Source organism: Tamandua tetradactyla, chromosome 10 (genome assembly GCF_023851605.1).
Source record: "Tamandua tetradactyla isolate mTamTet1 chromosome 10, mTamTet1.pri, whole genome shotgun sequence".
NCBI classification, from domain to species: domain Eukaryota; kingdom Metazoa; phylum Chordata; class Mammalia; order Pilosa; family Myrmecophagidae; genus Tamandua; species Tamandua tetradactyla.
Window position 1 is genome coordinate 36,547,558 of NC_135336.1, and position 18,462 is coordinate 36,566,019.

General features: G+C 36.4%; 1 long non-coding RNA gene across 3 annotated transcripts in view; it reads left to right on the top strand.

Annotated features, from left to right (window-relative positions):
- LOC143647870 (uncharacterized) overlaps nt 1-9,455 on the top strand; it is a 108,916-nt gene extending 99,461 nt beyond the window's left edge. For all 3 annotated transcript variants that reach the window (XR_013158224.1, XR_013158225.1, XR_013158227.1), the window contains 3 exons: nt 7,959-8,086; nt 8,594-8,726; nt 9,317-9,455. This is a non-coding gene — a long non-coding RNA (uncharacterized LOC143647870). The remainder of the gene's footprint in view (nt 1-7,958; nt 8,087-8,593; nt 8,727-9,316) is intronic.
- The last annotated feature ends 9,007 nt before the right edge of the window (nt 9,456-18,462 follow it).

Here is an 18,462-nt window from a genome sequence, read left to right on the forward strand (position 1 = left end):
ATTTTGTATAGAGTGTAAGGTAGGGGTCTTCTTTCATTCTTTTGGCTATTGAAATACAGTTCTCCCATGTCCATTTATTGAAAAGACTATTCTGTACCAGTTCATTTGATTTGGGGGTCTTATCAAAGATCAAATGTCCATAAATTTGGTGGTCTATCTCTGTCCTCTTTATTCTATTCCATTGAATGATCCTTCTGTATTTGGGTCAGTACCATGCTGTTAATGAGAGGCGGCTCATTACCACAGATTATGAAGAAGTTTAAAAAATATAAGAAAGTGATAATATTATGAACAACTTTATGCCAACAAACTAGACAACTTAGATGAAATGTACAAATTCCTAGAAACACAAAAATTACCTATTTTCATGGTCAGGTTCATGTGTCAACTTGGCCAAATGCCTGCCTCGGGGGGCAAAGTCTCTGATCCCTTTTCCAGAGAAGTCTTGACTCCCATTTGAGAAAAACTGCTCCATAAAATGCCTTGTCTCTATTTTCCTTAGGGATTGTGATTGCAGCAAATTCTTGAAGCTTCAAATATTGCCCATTGTCATGGTCAGCTTCATGTGTCATCTTGCTCAGCTGGTACCTGTTTGTCTGGTTGGACAAGTGCTGGCCTGTCTGTTGCGATGAGGACATTTCATAGAACTAAATCATGATCATGTCAGATGCATCTATAGCTGATTCCATTTCTAATCAGCCGAAGCGTGGTGTCTTCTGCAATGAGTAATGCTTAATCTGATCACTGGAAGCCTTTTAAGGAGGATTCAGAAGAGACAGGCTCTTCCTGCTTCGGCTGGCGAGCCTCTCCTGTGGAGTTCATCCAGACCCTCCATCGGAATCAGTGGCTTCACAGCCTGCCCTGTGGATTTTGGACTGCATTTCCGTGGTCGCATGAGACACTTTTATAAATTTTGTATTTGCGAGCATTCCCTGTTGATTCTGTTTCTCTAGAGAACCCTAACTAATACATCTTGGTACCAGGAGTGGTTCTTAAGAAACAGAATCTTAAAAATGGGTTTTTGAAGATGGTTTTCTAATCTGACTAGACTCAAAGGCACTAAGGACTCTGATTCCCATAATCAGAATGACACTCCCAATTCATGGAGTGAGTTGGCAAAAGAGATAGTCAAAATATCACCATTCAATTCTCCTAATGCTTTGCTTGTACAAAGCCAGGGCCTGGGGAATGACGTTTTTGACACCTTTACAGAGTTTTGTGGAAATAAGAGGTATAAGGATGTTGGCTGGTTGTTGTTAGATACACTGGCTACACTAAGGAGTGAAAAAGATGGGCTTAAGGCTTCAAACGAGAAGCTTAAGCACCGTCTGACAGATGTAGACATTTCTATTAGTATCCTGAAGGCACAAGTAAGTTACATGAAGAAGTGGCCCAAATGCCCATGGTCTCCATCCTACCACATTACCTTCTCTTTCCCAGACCAGAGCTATGGCCTCTTGGGGACTTCCTTACAGTGAACTGACTGAGGAAGAGAAAACTTGGGCCTGGTTTACAGATGGTTCAGAATAATATGCAGGTACCACCCAAAAGTGGACAGCTGCAGCATTACAACCCCTTTCTGGGGTATCCCTGAAGGACAGTGGTGAGGGGAAATGCTTCCAGTGGGCAGAACTTCAAGCATTGCATCTGGTTGTTCAATTTGCTTGGAAGGAGAACTGGCCAGAGGTGCATTTGTATACTGACTCATGGGCTGTTGTTAATGGTTTGGCTGGATGGCCAAGGACTTGGAAAGACCATAATTGGAAAATTGGTGACAAAGAGGTCTGGGGAAGAAGTATGTGGATAGACCTTCCTGAGCGAGCTAAAACCATGAAGATATTTGTGTCCCATGTGAATATGCACCAGAGGGTGACTTCAGCAGAGGAAGGTTTTAATAATCTAGTGGATAAGATGACCCGTTCTGTGGATACCAGTCAGCCTCTTTCCCTAGCAACTCCTGTCATTGCCCAATGGGCTCATGAACAAAGTGGTCATGATGGTAGTGATGGAGATTATGCATGGGCTCAGTAACATGGACTTCCACTCACCAAGGCTGACTTGGCTACAGCCACTGCTGAGTACCCAATCTGCCAGCAACCGAGACCCACACTCAGTCCCCGATATGGCACCATTCTCCGAGGTGACCAGTCAGCTACATGGTGGCAGGTTGATTACATTGGACCACTCCTTTCATGGATGGGGCAGCAATTTCTTCTAACTGGAATAGACACATACTCTGGATATGGGTTTGCTTTCCCTGCATGCAATGCTTCTGCCAAAACTACTATCCGTGGGCTTACAGAATGCCTTATCCACCATCATGGTATTCCGCATAGCATTGCTTCTGATCAAGGAACACATTTCACAGCAAATGAAGTGTGGGAATGGGCATATGCTCATGGAATTCTCTGGTCTGGTCTTACCATTTTCCCCATCATCCAGAAGCAGCTGGATAGATAGAACAGTGGAATGGCCTTTTGAAAAGTGAATTAGGTACCAACTAGGTGGCAATACCTTGAAAGTCTGGGGTAATGTTCTCCAGGAAGCTGTATATACTCTGAATCAGCATCTGCTGTATGGTGCTGTTTCTCCCATAGCCAGGTCCAGGAACCAAGGGATAGGTCCAGGAACCAAGGGGTGGAAATGGGAGTGGTACCACTCACTATTACCCCTAGTGATCCACTAGGAAAATTTTTGCTTCCTGTCCCTGAGACCCTGAGCTCTGCTGGTCTACAGGTTTTGGTTCCAAAATGGGGAATGCTCCCACCAGGAGAAACACCAATGATTCCATTGAATTGGAATCTAAGACTGTCACCTGGCCACTTTGGGCTACTTATGTCACTGGATCAACAAGCCAAGAAGGGGATTACACTATTGTCTGGGGTGATTGACCCTGGCTATCAGGGGGAAGTAGGACTGCAGCTACATAATGGAGGTAAAGAAGAGTTTTCTTGGAATATAGGAGATCTCCAAGGGTATCTTTTAGTACTACCTTGCCCTGTGATTAAAATCAATGGAAAACTGCAACAACATAATCCAGGCAGGACTGCCAATTGCTCTGAAATTCAGGAATGAAGGTTTGGGTCACCCCACCAGGCAAAGAACCACGGCCACCTGAAGTGCTTGCTGAGGGTAAAGGAAACATGGAATGGGTAAAGGAAGAAGACAGTGATAAATATGAACTTTGACCACGTGATCAGTTATAGAAACGAGGACTGTAATGTTGTTTTGTTCGTGTTATACTATTTAAATTGCAAGATATCAAGTTTAAGAATGAATATTGCACAAGGACTTGGACCCTATTCTGGAGAGATTTGATGTGTTTCCAGTTATATGCAGGACAGTTGAGTATTGTTAGGTGAAAGAAAAAATGTGTGTTTTATTGTTTTTTATTTAGAAATTAGGTATGGTTTAAGGTGGTATGCATTGCTGCCAAGTTGACAAGGCGGGTCAGGTTCATGTGTCAACTTGGCCAAGTGGTGGTTCCTGTTTGTCTGATTGGGCAAGTGTTGGTCTGTCTGCTGTGATGAGGACATTTCATCGAACTAAATCATGATCATGTCAGATGCATCCATAGCTGATTCCATTTGTAATCAGCCAAAGGGGAGTGTCTTCTGCAATGAGTAATACTTAATCTGATCACTGGAAGCCTTTTAAGGAGGATTCAGAAGAGACATGCTCTTCCTGCTTCGGCTGGTGAGCCTCTCCTGTGAAGTTCGTCCAGACCCTCCATCGGAATCGTCGGCTTCACAGCCTGCGCTGAGGATTTTGGACTCTGCGTTCCCAAGGTCACATGAGACACTTTTATAAATTTTATATTTGTGAATGTTCCCTGTTGATTCTGTTTCTCTAGAGAACCCTAACCAATACACCTATACTGACTTGAGAAGAAATAGAAGATCTCAGCTAACCAATTACAGGTAAAGAGATTCAAACAATCATTAATGATCTTCCCACAGAGAAAAGCCCAGGACCAGACAGCTTCTCAGGAGAATTTTATCAAGCATTTCAAAAAGAATTAATGCCAATGCTACTCAAATTCATGCAAAAAATTGAGGATAAAGGAAAATTACCTAACTCATTCTATGAAGCTAACATTACTCAAATACCATAATCGGATAAGGACAATACAAGAAAGGAAAACTCCCTAGTGAACATAGATGCAAAAATTCTTAACAAAATATAGCAAAGTGAATCCAACGCCACATTAAAAGAATTATATATTATGACCAAGTGGGATTCATACCAAGAATGCAAGGGTGGTTCAACATAGGGAAATCAATGTAATATAGCACATTAAAAAATCAAAAGGGAAAAATTACGTGATCATATCGATTGGTGCTCAAAAAGCATTTGACAAAATCCAGCATGCTTTCCTAGTACAAATACTTCAAAAGTTAGGAATTGAAGGAAACTTTCTCAATATCATAAAGGGCATATATGAAAAACCTACAGCTAGCATCATACTTAATGGTGAGAAATTGAAAGCATTCTCTCTAAGGTTGGGAATGAGGCAAGGATGCCTATTGTCACCACTATTATTCTAATAATATTGTATTAGAAGCCCTAACTGGAATGATTAGACAGGGGAAAGAAATAAAAGACATCCAAATAGAAAAGGAAGAAGTAAAATTTTCATTATTTGCAGATGACATCATTCTGTACTTAGAAAACCCTGAAAAAATCTATAGCAAAGCTACTTGAGCTAACAAATTCAGCAAAGTGGTGATATACAAGATTATCATACAAAAATCAGTAATGTTTCTATACACAAGCAATGACCTATCTGAGGTGACTATTAAGGACAAAATCCCATTCAAAATAGCGACCAGAAGAATTAGACATCTTAGGCTTAGGGAATAAGCCTAACCAGAAATATCAAGGACTTATACACAAAAAATTACCAAAAAAATTGCTAAAAGAAATAAAAAATGATCTAAATAGATAGAAAAAAATTCATGCTCATGGATAGGAAAGTTGAAGGTCATCAGATGTCAATTCTACCCAAACTGATGTACAGATTCAATGCAATGCTAATCAAAATCCCAAGAACCTATTTTGAAGACTTGGAAAAGTTTTATCATACTTATATGGAAAGAAAAGAGACCCTGAATAGCCATATCCTAAAAAAGTAAAGTGGGGGGACTATCACTTCTTGACTTTAAAGCTTACTATAAAGCCACAGTGGTCAAAAGTCTTTTCATTTTACATATAAATAAATGCATACATCCTAGTTTTATTAGTCTTGGTTTAGTCAGTTTCATTAGTCTGGGTTTAGTCAGGGAAAGAGAACCCACACCATAAAGCTGAATAGTGGAAATTTAATCCAAAAATTTGCTACAAAAATGTTAACAAAGCTTAAAAGCCAGATAAAAAATGATGAATTAGCAACAGCAGGTAATTGTCACTACCAGGCTGAGGGAACATTGGGAGGACAGAGTATTATAAGGCCATTAACCACAGCTGGGTCCCCCTTCTAGAGCTGGGGCCAGGTTGGAGGGGCAGCTTTCATAGATGCTGAAGGCTGGAAGAGAGCAAAGCCACTGGCTGAGGAAGAAAGGGGCAGGAATCACACTGACTTTTTTTCATTCTCCTGTTCTCAAAAGTCCTGTGGGGGGTGCAAGGGTAGTTTAGTGGTAGAATTCTCGTCTGCCATGCAGGAGACCCAGGTTCAATTCCTGGCCCATGCACTTCCCAAACAAACAACAAGCAAACAAACAAATGAAAAAACAACCAAATAAAAATTCAGCAAATAATGCCGCAATAAGGGGATAGTCACACGGAAAAAAAAATGAAATGTGATCCCCACCATGTAGCATACAAAAAAAAAGAAAAGAAAAGAAAGGAAAAAAAAAATAGTCCTGCCAGTTTCTCCTAGTAGCTGATACTGACAGAAGCAAGGGAACTGGAAAATGTAGTTTGAAAGAGAGTTCTCTGCAATAAAGTGCAACACATGAAGTGTGAGGGGAGACATCTAAGGGAAAACAGGCAAATGATTGGCACAATACAGTACCCTTATCTGGACTTGGGTGATATGCTTCAATTTAATTGTCAGGGTTTCACAATAGATGCAATTCATATGCCAGTATTTATCTTCCCAGATTTGTGGGAATGTTTATGTGCATGTGTGTGTGTTGACTATTTAATTACAAAGAAGTTTGGGGAAGTGAAGGAAAAGGTGTTAGTTGCTTGCACATTTGTACATAAAAAATATCCCTCTGCCTTATCTGTGAAATATCATTAATAACAGTATCTGTTCTGTTATTGAAAGGATTAAATGAGACAATATATGTAAATTTTATAATACAGAGTCTGGCATATGGTAAGCACTCAAATGATATTTACTTCCCATTTGTCTTCTAATGCTCCCTTATAGTAACTCTTAGATGCCTTCTCTTATCATAAATCTGTGAACTTTAGCCACCAAGTCAGAATTTGGTCCATGGTAAGATGTTCTCAATGAAGTCTTCTGTCTAATGAATGCAACTTTGTATTCAACTCAAAGGCAACTTTTATTTGGCAACTTCAAAAACTGCTGCCTTGACAATCACAAGTAGATGTTGGGCGGTGTGATTTACATTACATGGATCTCTGCTCAATTATGATTTACAGTCTGGCTAATCTGTCATCCATTCACCCTAAATCAAATGCATCTGTGTGAAATTAGTCCAAGACAGGGAGGCATGACTGAGAAAAGGAAAACTGGGGTTGGAGAAGAGAAGAGGATTATTTCAAGTGGCAGTAGAGGCAATATTAAGCCTTTATAGATGATATCCAATTTGCCTCTGAAATACTAAATTCCTCTGCAAGAATTCAGTAAGCAGTTTTGCAATTTGCTACTAGCAGCCAAACAGCACTGTTACCATCCTGCAAAATTAGTATTTTAATTGGACTGAATAATTTTTGCAGGGGTCCTCATTATCCTCACGGTGTTCACAGACTTCTTAATCCTTGGTTCTGAGTCAGTGCTCTGTAGCATGGGTCCAAGGGGGCAGCAGCTCAGCATTGTTTTTCAGAAGGTTTTTTAGTGGATGGAGCATAAAACTCAAGGTCATGATCATTTGTGTTCATTAAAAATCCCTTAGAATGTTAAGATGGGATAGAGATGTTCACTCACTCTGGTGTCCTGGCTAACTTCCAGCTGAATAATTGCTTTCTGCATGTAAAAATGAGCCCCCTGCAGTTGGGGTTGGCTATAGTCTTTATTTATTTATTTTTCCCACTATCCATTGTGAGAATGGAGCTGATTTAAAGAGCTGCTCTGGAATGAGATTTGGCAAGCGTTCTTTACTAACCTGAGATTCTACCTAAGACTGCAGAAGGTTGACGTTTTTATCTGGTATTATCATACCCTCTACATTTTCTTAGTGAATTTTCTAAAATTATTGGAAGAATGTATCATCTGTTTTCTTGAAGTTATTCCTCTGTCAAGGTTTTTACAGTATTTTCATATATGTATGTCTGGGATTCCATAGCTTTTTTCATAATCTTATTAATAGGAGTGCTAAGATAGAGACATAAATATTAACAATAGGCTGCTCATTTCTTTTGCATATATTTTATATTTCTGTCAGATAGATTTGCATGTTTGACATATATATTCCTCCACCATAGCATAAATATTTCTATCAAATACTGCATTTGAACATCTTGTGAGCTTGTGCAATACAAATTTTCTTAAGATTAGAAACCTAAAAAGGATTATGGTGCTGCAAAATCTTCTCCAATAGACAGTTTGAGTCAAGTGGATTTTTTTCCCCTGGGCTTCCTGTTTAACATATCGGTGGTAATCAAATACAAAAAAAAAAAAAAAGATGGTCAAGTTAATCTGGAAGTGGACAGCTCTTTATTAAGAAAGTGGACTGAAGTTTCATTTCTGAGGAGGAGATGATTAGTTCCTTCTCATTTAGAGTACGTTCCTCTCCAATTTGTGACATTTTCTTGCATTTTATACTTAGATAGCAACATTTATCCTAAGAAGTCTGGATTCACAGGTTCATAAGCCCTAAGGAACAATCCTTCTTGATGACTGAATGACTATCATCTTCAGAAAGAGGAATCACCAAGTTAATTTCAGCTACAGTGGGTAAGATGGGTAGATGCTTTTTAGTAGAGAGTCTTTCCCATATCCCTTAATTTAAAGTAGGTAGGTTCAGTCACTTAAAAATCCAGTCTAATCTATGTCTGGCATCAAAGTTTAGATGGACCCAAAGCAAATTTTGCAAGCCATTAATGTAGACTTTCATTAATACAGTCAAGGAAATTAAGGCCAAAGTTTTGTAGTTATTTGTTCCAAGTCACAAAACTAAAAGAGCTGAGGCTGGAATGTAGTGTCATAACTTTTTATACTGTCCTGTCAATTTTCCTAAGACCTTAAAAGTTTGAAGATTTTATCTAGTACTAACACATTCTCTCTTTCTCCTTATATTTGCTAGAACATTTCTGGTATTTTTCATACAATATGTCCTCTTCTGGACTTTATTATATTGTTTCCAGCCCCCAGACTCCTTTCTATATATGTGATAATATAAAAGATGGGACTTATAATCTGCTCTGGCATAAAAACACTCTATATTGAATCTTGTCTACTCAGACAGACTAGCATCTGTGATACAGAAGGAAGCCATTGAGCTACAAAACTGTCAGATAAACATATGCATAACGGTGACTGTCATCCAATTTATCATGGAGACCTGGATTCTGCATGAAAAGGGACAGCATGTCTGGTAAAGGTCATTTTGAAGAGTTGACTGAGGTGGTGAATGGAGCTTGTGACCAGGTGCTCCATGTGAGAGGGCGAAGACATTAAAAGGGAAATTTGGTTCCTTCCGTGGGAGTTGCCAGTCTGGGTTAGATTAATGATCCATAAATTTTGGATACCTTCCCATAGCAGCAAAAACTTATTCCAGGATCTTACCAAGAAGTCAGAATTCTTTCATCAGATTCCAACCCCAATCTTTGCAAAATGAATTATGCAAAGAAAAGTCATTTGAAAAAGTTTTGAGATCAGTTGAATGAGAAATGGAAAGTCTAAATGAATAATTACTTAGTTTATTAATAATCAGTTATACCATTCCCTTTGAAAATATGTATTACATATAACATATGTTGAAATTTTATAATTCCATTCAATTCTACTTGACTGGGGGAAAGTCAAGTTCTTGAAGCTTTGATGGTTACAATGACTGAAGATACCTTTTGAGAAAAGTGACCTTAAAGATATCATTTCTTTTTTTTTTTTTTGCATATTTTTCTGGGTCATGTAGAATAATAATTTGATGGAAACATATATGTATGCACCAACCAATTGACACAGGTATCACCATCGCATCTAGACAAACTCATGAAAGCTGGACAGAAGATGGGCCAGTCATATCAAGAACAGATGGGCATGACAGTCTGTCCACTGGGGTACATTGGATAAATGCAAACAGATCTAATCACTGAACACACAAAAAAATGTAAGTGATTTAAGATCAGGATTCAATTTTATCATATTCCATAGAGCGGCTCAGTTGAATAACACCACTTATTGAAAACCCATCTTTTCCTCCTAATTTGAGATGCCACCTTTATCAAACACTAAAGGTCTATATTTGAATAGGTTTATTTATTTTTTAGTTCTGCTCTATTGATTTATTCCTCCATCCATAGGCTAATACAATACAATTTTAATTGTAAAGGCTTTAGAATATGTTCTAATATCTGCAGAGACTACCCTCACAACACCTGCAGGGCCCCAACACACAGATACATTGCTTTTATAATTCAGTTATTTTTTTCTTTTTCATGGTTATTCTTGCTGGTATGTATTTATTTAAAATTTTATAATCAATTTCTTGTGTTCTAAAACAATAATAATAAAAAATGTTGGTATTTATACTGCAACTGCTTTAATTTTAATATAGGAATATTGATATTTTTATGATATTGAGACTCCTTAGAGAACATGGTATGCCTTTCCATTTATTCAAGAGTTTGTGTATTATTGGGTTTGGCTTATGTATTTTATATTTATTTATCTTTCTATCTATTTATTGCTATAGCAATGGACTCTTTTCTTCCATTATATCTTATAGTTGATTTTATTTGTGTATATGAAGACTATTAACTTTTGTATACTGAATTTTATGTATCAATTTTAAAAATTCTAATACTGTTAAGGTAAGTTTCCCATTGATTCTTTAAATTTACTATATATTATTATATTATCTGACAATATTCCAGTGGCTACTTATATGACTAAAAGAGAGACAATCTTATCTTATATACCATCTAATGGAAATACAGAATACCATTTATGAAGTGTCCTTGATGAAAAATCAAACCCAAATCAGGTCAGGCCTTTAGATTAAATCACTAAGTGAAAAGAAACACAGTGAGTAGCTAATTATATTATGTGATAGCACAGGATGCAATCAGGAAAATTCCTGACTAGGGAAAATTACAAAGAAGCAAATAGTTTGTTCAACAAAAGGGCAAGTCAACCTTTAAAATCCAAACAGTTGAACATTTCAGTAAAAGCAAAAAAAGTAATAATTTGTATTAGACTTTATATTACATATTTAAATATAATATGTTTTATATTATAATTTACATTAAATTAACTCAAACAAATTTTATATTCACTAAGGTATTCTCTAAAGAAAAAAAATGCCTAAGCAATCCACTTTAGAGGGAAAAAATCACATAGTAAAGATATTTTAATACTACAATAAAAGGAGAAATTCTGCATATCAAAATACATCATTAAAAAGGCAAAAAGACATATTACAAAATGAGAAGATATTATTTAAATATATACACATAAGAGCAAAAACTTCATATGTAGAATATATTATTTATCTCTACAAATCTATAAGAAAAGAAAAGACAGCCGATAGTAAAAGAGGTAAGAGATTTATTTGACCAGGTACTTTTCAAAAGAGCACATTCAATTGGCCAATTTCAAAATGTTACACACATACTAATATTTACAGATGAAATCACACGATGTCTGGAATTTGCTTCAGCGTAATCCAGTGAGGCAGAGAACAATGTGTTTAAAAAAAAGACATGAAACAAGTGTGGTAGTTGTGTAATGAGTTTATGGAGGCCATTGTACCAGTTTTGTGTATTAAAATTTTCCATAATAAATATTAAAGAAGAAAAGTAAACTTTATTTAAGAAAAATCAAGATATATCTTAAACAGTTCTTAGATGCATTCTAGTACTCCATGAAAGTTATGCTATATCCAACTTTGGAATTACTGGGATCCAGCTCAGAAAGACTAAACAGTTAAAAGATGAATTTATTTTCTATACCAAAACTCCTATGAACCCTAGCAGTAAATTCCAATAGTGAATGTTATCTGAGAATTTCTCCTCCTTGGGAACTTAAAGACCTTAACATATTGAATAAAGTCATTAAGAAAATTTTTATTCATTTATTCAGCAAGTATTTTAGTATTTATATGTCAGGACAAAATATGAGGATTTTATACAACATAGCCTTTTTCTTTGTTCTTTTATTTTAAGATAGCTTGACCCATCAATACAACAATTCATTAATACATGTACATAGCAAGCATATACTATCTGTGGCTTCCTTTAATTTTTTTTTTTCGCATGGGCAGGCACCGGGAATCAAACCAAGGTCTCCGGCAGGGCGGGCGAGGATTCTTCCAGATTCACTGTCACACTGTCCTCCTTCAACTTTTCACCCTGGCTTTTGATCATCATGAGAATGTTACTCAGCACAAAAAGAATAAGTCAACTATGTTCAAATAATTAAAATAATTTTAGAAAATAATTTTACTTTTCCCTAGTTATCACATTCTCTCAAAAAAAATCCAATCCAATTAGCAGAATCCTAGTGCATTTGCATGAATTGCATTACTGCAAAATTGCAGATTGATTTTAAAATTGAAAAAATGTATTAAAATGGAAAAATATAATATGAATTTACAAAATTGCAGTTTGATTTTTTAAATTAAATATAAACATTTAAATTAATTGAATGAAAGTAAAACATAAGGTGATATAAAGATATTATTTTATATAATTTCTTTTGTCTTCTCTCTTTTGCCCTATCTATTAAGTCTAGGAGTTCTATAACTTATACAACTTAGTATCCTTCCACACATTGCACATAATAGGTGATTAATATATATCTGAATTAAATTGAAAATACATGTTTGTATGTTATTTGAAAACAGGTGCATTATTTCAATGACTTATATTAGGAATTGTCCAAGATCATCAAAGTAGCATTATGGTAATTTTTAATGTTCTTTCCAAAATATAATTGGAAAATTATTTGTAAAACTCATATAGTATGCTACAATAATTGATACAATTTTATATTTCCAAATCAATTATTAAATGTAGTATTTCTTTGCTCATATCCACTATATAAAATTATTTGTAGCGTGTAATTGGAATACCCTGAATCTTAATTTAAAATTCGGTGCATTCCCTATCCCAGAGTTTATGTGTTTCTCATTATTATACTATATGAAATTAGCAAGTGTTAACTGACTGAATGCTAAAGAGAATTGGAGAACAATTGAATTGTGTTCAGTTGATTAAATACACTTTAATTTACATGTGTAATATGATTTGAGTATTATCTAATTTCAATAGGCCCATTTTTAGGAAGTCAGAAATTGAAATGCCCAGGAGAATAGTGTTAGTTAAGTCAAATTCAGGTCTCCAAACTTAATGATTTGATTTATTTGTCCTTTACCTTGTTAGATTACAGGTACAAGAAATTCAGTGTTCTAATGTGTGGCTATTATGGTAGGCAGAATAATGTCACCCAAAAGCGTCTGCATCCCAATCCCCAGAGCCTGTGTATATGTTATGTTACAGGGTGAAATGGAAATAAATTGCAGATGGAATTAAGATTGCTAATCAGCTGGGAGATTTTTACTGGATTTTTATTGGACTATCCATGTGGGTCCAGTATAATCACAAGGGTCCTTAAAAAATGGAATAGGGAGGCAGAAGTGTCAATGTTAGACTGATGCAATACAGGAAAGTTGCAGCAGCCATTGCTGGCTATGTCCAGTTAAAGGTCACTTTGGCTTTTGTTTCTGCTTACTGTGCTGTTGCTGTGTCTAGTTATTAAAAAAAAGATTCTGCCCATAAAATTGCATATACACACACAGCATTGATAATAGAAGTGGGCAGAATTTCTACAAAGTGAACGTGTTGAGTGGATTAATATAGCACAGATTTCTTAGAGAAAAATTCTTATGCATTTGCACTCTTATATTTTATAGTGACTGTGGTCCTCCCAGTCCTTGAAGGTTAGGATCGACTCAGGCCTTAGTTTCTTCCAACTGCAGGTCATATAATTGTGGGTCCATCCTTGCTCACCATAGAGATTTCTGTGATGCCCTTGACAGTCAAAGGACTATTACCAGTCAATCCCTAACTGCCCACCCACCTTTACTATCTATTTCCTTGATCTTCTCCTTGAAAGTACCTCAAGCTTTGAGTTTAAATGCTACTTTTCCTTTCTTTTCATAGGGACATACTATTACTGGCATGCATTTGATGGGCCCCTAATTGTTAAACATAACACAAAATAATGGTATAAAGAAAACTCACGTGATAAATAAAAATCATTGTCTCACATACTTTAGTATATGGCATCCTAAGTGTGTTAACATGGAAATGAGAGACAGAAAGAAGAGCCATTTATCTCTGTTTCTAACATTCCAGTTTAAATAACAGTAATAAATTACCCCATATGGAAGTTTGTTAAATGAAGCGTAGATACAATACAAGAAAATGAGTTTGAATTTTGCCTGCGTTTCTTTATTATTTCGTCAGTATTTCTTTGCATACCAAGAAACAAGATTCTATAGTTATTGTCTTCGCTGAAGATCCTATGGAAAAGAAAAAAAAATTGCATTTCTTGCAACTCAAATCTTGCTTTTTTCTTAATCCCATTGGTTGCTTCTTTTTAGGGTTTGATTGTTCATTAAAATTCATGGCAAAATGTGATGGGAAGGACACCACAGCAGAGAACAAGAACTACTTCCTCCTCCTCTACATTTTCAAAGAAGTTGCACAGAACCCAGTTTCTTATCCATGAAATACAGGTATTGCTGAAGCACAGTGGGCTAACCTTTTTGTGTCATGTACTATATGCCTTATTTTATCTCTTGGTTTTAGTTGTTTTTTGTTTGTTTCTTTGTTTTCTCGCATGGGCAGGCACTGAGAATCAAACCTGCATCTCCAGCCTGACAGACAAGAACTCTGCCTGCTGAGCCACCCAGGCCTGCTCAGTCTTGGTTTTAGTTTTAATATCAGAGACTAAAACCTCTGTGCCATTTTTCTATGCTACAGCAGTGGTATTGATAGAAAGAAGGGAAATTCTTCCCATTGCATAAGGGCCAAGGGAGAAAATCTTTGAAGTGGATTTGAAAACAACATTTGTGCTCTCATGGCCTATATAAAAGACAGACCCTGAGGCTATGGGTACTAAGACCTCCAAACAGTTTTGATAATCATTAGGCTATTAGTTATCTACTTCCAAGATTTTATTAAATGATAAAAGAGAGACACCATTGGCACTTGCGTGATGATTACTCAGCCACACATAGAAATCAAATTACAAATTTGATATCCTTAAATCAGCAGGCCTGTCCTATGTGTGATGAGTGTTTAGAATGTAATTATTAAGCAGAGGTTACTGCTGTGCAATTACTGGCGGCAGTTTTCTGGGAAAATGGGGTGAAATGAACATCATAGAGATGGCAGGATATTCCATCATTTTTTTCCACCCTAAAATGCTTAACACCATGATACTCAGATAAACCAAATTATACCAAAGAAAATGTGAAGAAAGATTTGGTTTCACCTTATACAATCAATCAGCCACTCCTTTTTTTTATTTATTTACACAGTTATCTCAGAAAACTCCAGAAAGCAACAATTAAGACAGTTGAAACTCACATTACAAAACTGTCATATAATTGTTCTGGACCAATTATCAGGATCTCTGCTTTCTGGTGTGTCTGGGGGGATGCTGGGCAGGTGTCAGCACTAATTGTGACACCAAGTTCCCTAAATACACATAGAAACACACACACAATTGTACTTTAAATTGGGTTGCTTCCACAACACCCTTTCTTCCATAGTTGGGTCAATACTACGGATTTGCTTTCCAGTTGCAATAAAAGAAACTGAGCATCAACAGCAGATTAGTACAGGGTCAAAACAAAGAATAAGGGATTTAAAAATTCATAGAGAAAAAGCTCTTCATCTTCAGACAACCTCAGAGCAACTGACTTCAAAGAAATGTCCCTTAGTGCATGTGCTGATTTGAAACTGCAGTATACTGCAGAAAAGCCATGTTCTTCTAATCCAATCTTGTGTGAGGCAGACTAATTTTTGGGTGTGACCTTCTGATGAGGTTGTTTCTATGGAGATATGTCCCCACCCATTCAAAGTGGTTTTATTCCACTTGCTGGAGTCCTTTAAGAGAGCCAAGAGAAGCTAAGAGGAGAAGGAAATACCCCCCAAGAGAAGCCAGAAGGACCCATAGGAGCTGAGAGAGTCATTTTGAAACCAACCCAGGACAGAAAAGCCAGCAATCACCATGTGCCTTCCCATGTGACAAAGGAGCCCAAACACAATGGGCCTCTCTTCAGTGAAGGTATCCTCTTGTTGCCTTAGTTTGGACATTTCCATAACTTTAGAATTGTACCTTGTAAGTTAATAAATTTCCTTTATAAAAAATATCCATTTCTGGTATATTGCATTCTGGCAACTTTAGCAAACCAAAACAGTATGTGCCATATGTTTATATTGAGATCCTCTAATTCCTGGCAAGCCATAGACTGGAGGATGAGTTTATCATGCATATTCTTACTGAGAAATTACAGAAAGATTTCTGTTTGCTTTGCTTTTTTCCAGAGAGTAAAATAAATTCCACTCAGCTCAATAACTAGGGATATTTAATTGTTTTCTGAAAACTTTTTTTATACTTCAAGATTCAAACCTGTATTGAGATTTTTATAATTACCTGCATGTAGATAAGTATATCAAACTTCATTACTCACTTCATTAGAGAGAGTTATTTGCTAGCACTACCTATAAACATAGGACATAAACTAAAAGACCCTGAATTAAGAAAATAGACTCATAAGGACCATACATAAAAAGCATGCTTTTTTATGCTATGAAAATATCCTTCAGATTGTCTCCTAGAGTCTATTTAATTGTTTCACCCACAGCCTTGAAAATTGAATTACCTGGTAGAAAAAAACACACACATATATAATACGAACCAGTAAATTGAAATGGAAGCCTTCTAGAGGAAGACATGCTGTGAGCAAGAAGAAGTAATACTTGATAGCCTAAAAGTGAGAATAGAGGCAGAAATCTATGAAAATTAAACCCAAGACATTAAAAAGTATGATATTCCAGAGTTGTTTAATGTATGGGGCCTACTGCTCAGTTAATTAGTGTGTTCATTCAGTCAATGAACATTTATTCATATCCACAAGGAGAAAAATAAGTATAAACACCTATATAAATAGATAAAAATAATAGATGCTAATGCTGATAGCATGTTCACTCTGTGCACATCTTTAACTCTCCATGTATATTAATTTATTTCATTCTCTAAGTAGGATGTGGATATTATTGTTCTGCCTATTTTTCAAATAGGAAAACGAAAAGTAAGAAGGTTAAGTAACTTGTCAAAAATCACACCCAGAGTTGCGGGTTGAATTGTGTTCTCCCTAAAAAATGTGCTGAATTCCTAACTCCCACATAATACCATCAAACATGAACTTAGGAAATAGGATCATTTCAGATGGAATTAACTAAGACAAAGTCATACTGGAGTAGGGTGGGCTCCTAATCCAATATTTTTGGTGTCCTTATAAGAAGGGGAGAAAAGAGACAGACGAGGAGAGAAAGTAATGTTACCACAAAGGCAAAGATGGAAATGCTGCACCTACAAGCCAAGGAACACCAACGACTGTAAGCAAACCTTAAGAAGCTTGGAAGAGTCAAGGAAATATTGTCCTCTACAGGTTTCAGAGCAGCATGGTATGGCCAACACTTTGATTTTGGATTTCTAGACTTCAGAAAGGTGAGGAAATAAATTTCTGTTCTGTTAAGCCACCAATTTTCTTGTAATTTGTTATGGCAGTCTGTGGAAACTAGTATCTTCACTAATGACTGGAGTTCCATTCGATCTGGCTCTAGAATCCACTCTCATGGACACCAACCTCTATTTGCTATTGAAAATCCAATCTGACTTTCAAAACAGCTTTTGGCTGTAAAAATAGTTGTAAAATAGAAACTTGGGTCAGAAGGCTGTCTTCTAAAGTACATTTCATCATTTCATAATAATACCTTATTAGCTAACCATATGGCCACCTAGTGAGAGAGGGCATTTTTTAAGTCTCCATTGTAATTAAATATCTCCCCAGTGGAATGTAAGCTTAAATGTGAATAACTCCAGTTTCACATGAATAAAGGAAAATCTTGTCTTCTATTTCCTTTCTTGCCATTTTCTATAGGCTGTTGGTAGAAGCAACCCAACTTAAACTATGCAGCCAAGAACAATAGGGGAAACAAGATAGAAGTAATTTGGGTAACTGAATGACTTAATGGAGCAGAACTATGTCACATCTTAGACCAATAATAATGAATATTATTCAATAGAGCAATGAGCTTTCATTTTACCTAAGGTACTATGCCAGTCTGAAGGGATTATGTCCTCAGAAAAGCCTTGTTTTAATCCTGATCCATCTGGTGGAAGCAGCCATTTCTTTTAACCCCTATTCAGCACTGTAGGCTGGAAACGTGATTAGATTATCTTCACAGAGATGTGACTTGCCCAATCGTAACTATTAACCTTTGATTAGATGGAGATGTGACTCTACCCGTTCCAGGTGGGTCTTGATTAGTTTACTGGAATCCTTTAAAAGAGGAAACATTTTGCAAAAAGTTTTAGAGCCACAAAAGCTACGGAGCCCACACAGCCAGAGACCTTTGGAGCTGAGGAAGGAAAACGCCCCCAGGGGAAGCTTCATGAAACAAGAAGCTTGGAGAGAAAGTTAGCAGACATTGCCATGTTTGCCATGTACCTTTTTAGTAGAGAGAGAAACTTGAATTTCATTGGCCTTTCTTGAGTGAAGGTAACCTCTTATTGGTGTCTTAACTTGAACATTTTTATAGACTTGCTTTAATTGGGACATTTTCACGGCCTTAGAACTATAAACTTGTAACTTAATAAATTTCCCCTTTAAAAAGCTGTTCTGTTTCTGGTATATCACATTCCGGCAGCTAGCAAACTAGAACAGCTGCTATACTGTAGGCACCTTTTCTATGGCATCTTAGCCTGGTTCCCATTTAATACAGAACTAAGAATGTCTTGTGCATGAACTGCAATATTGGAATATCCTTTCTCTTTGAGACAACAAATTAGCAGGAGATAATGAGTAACTA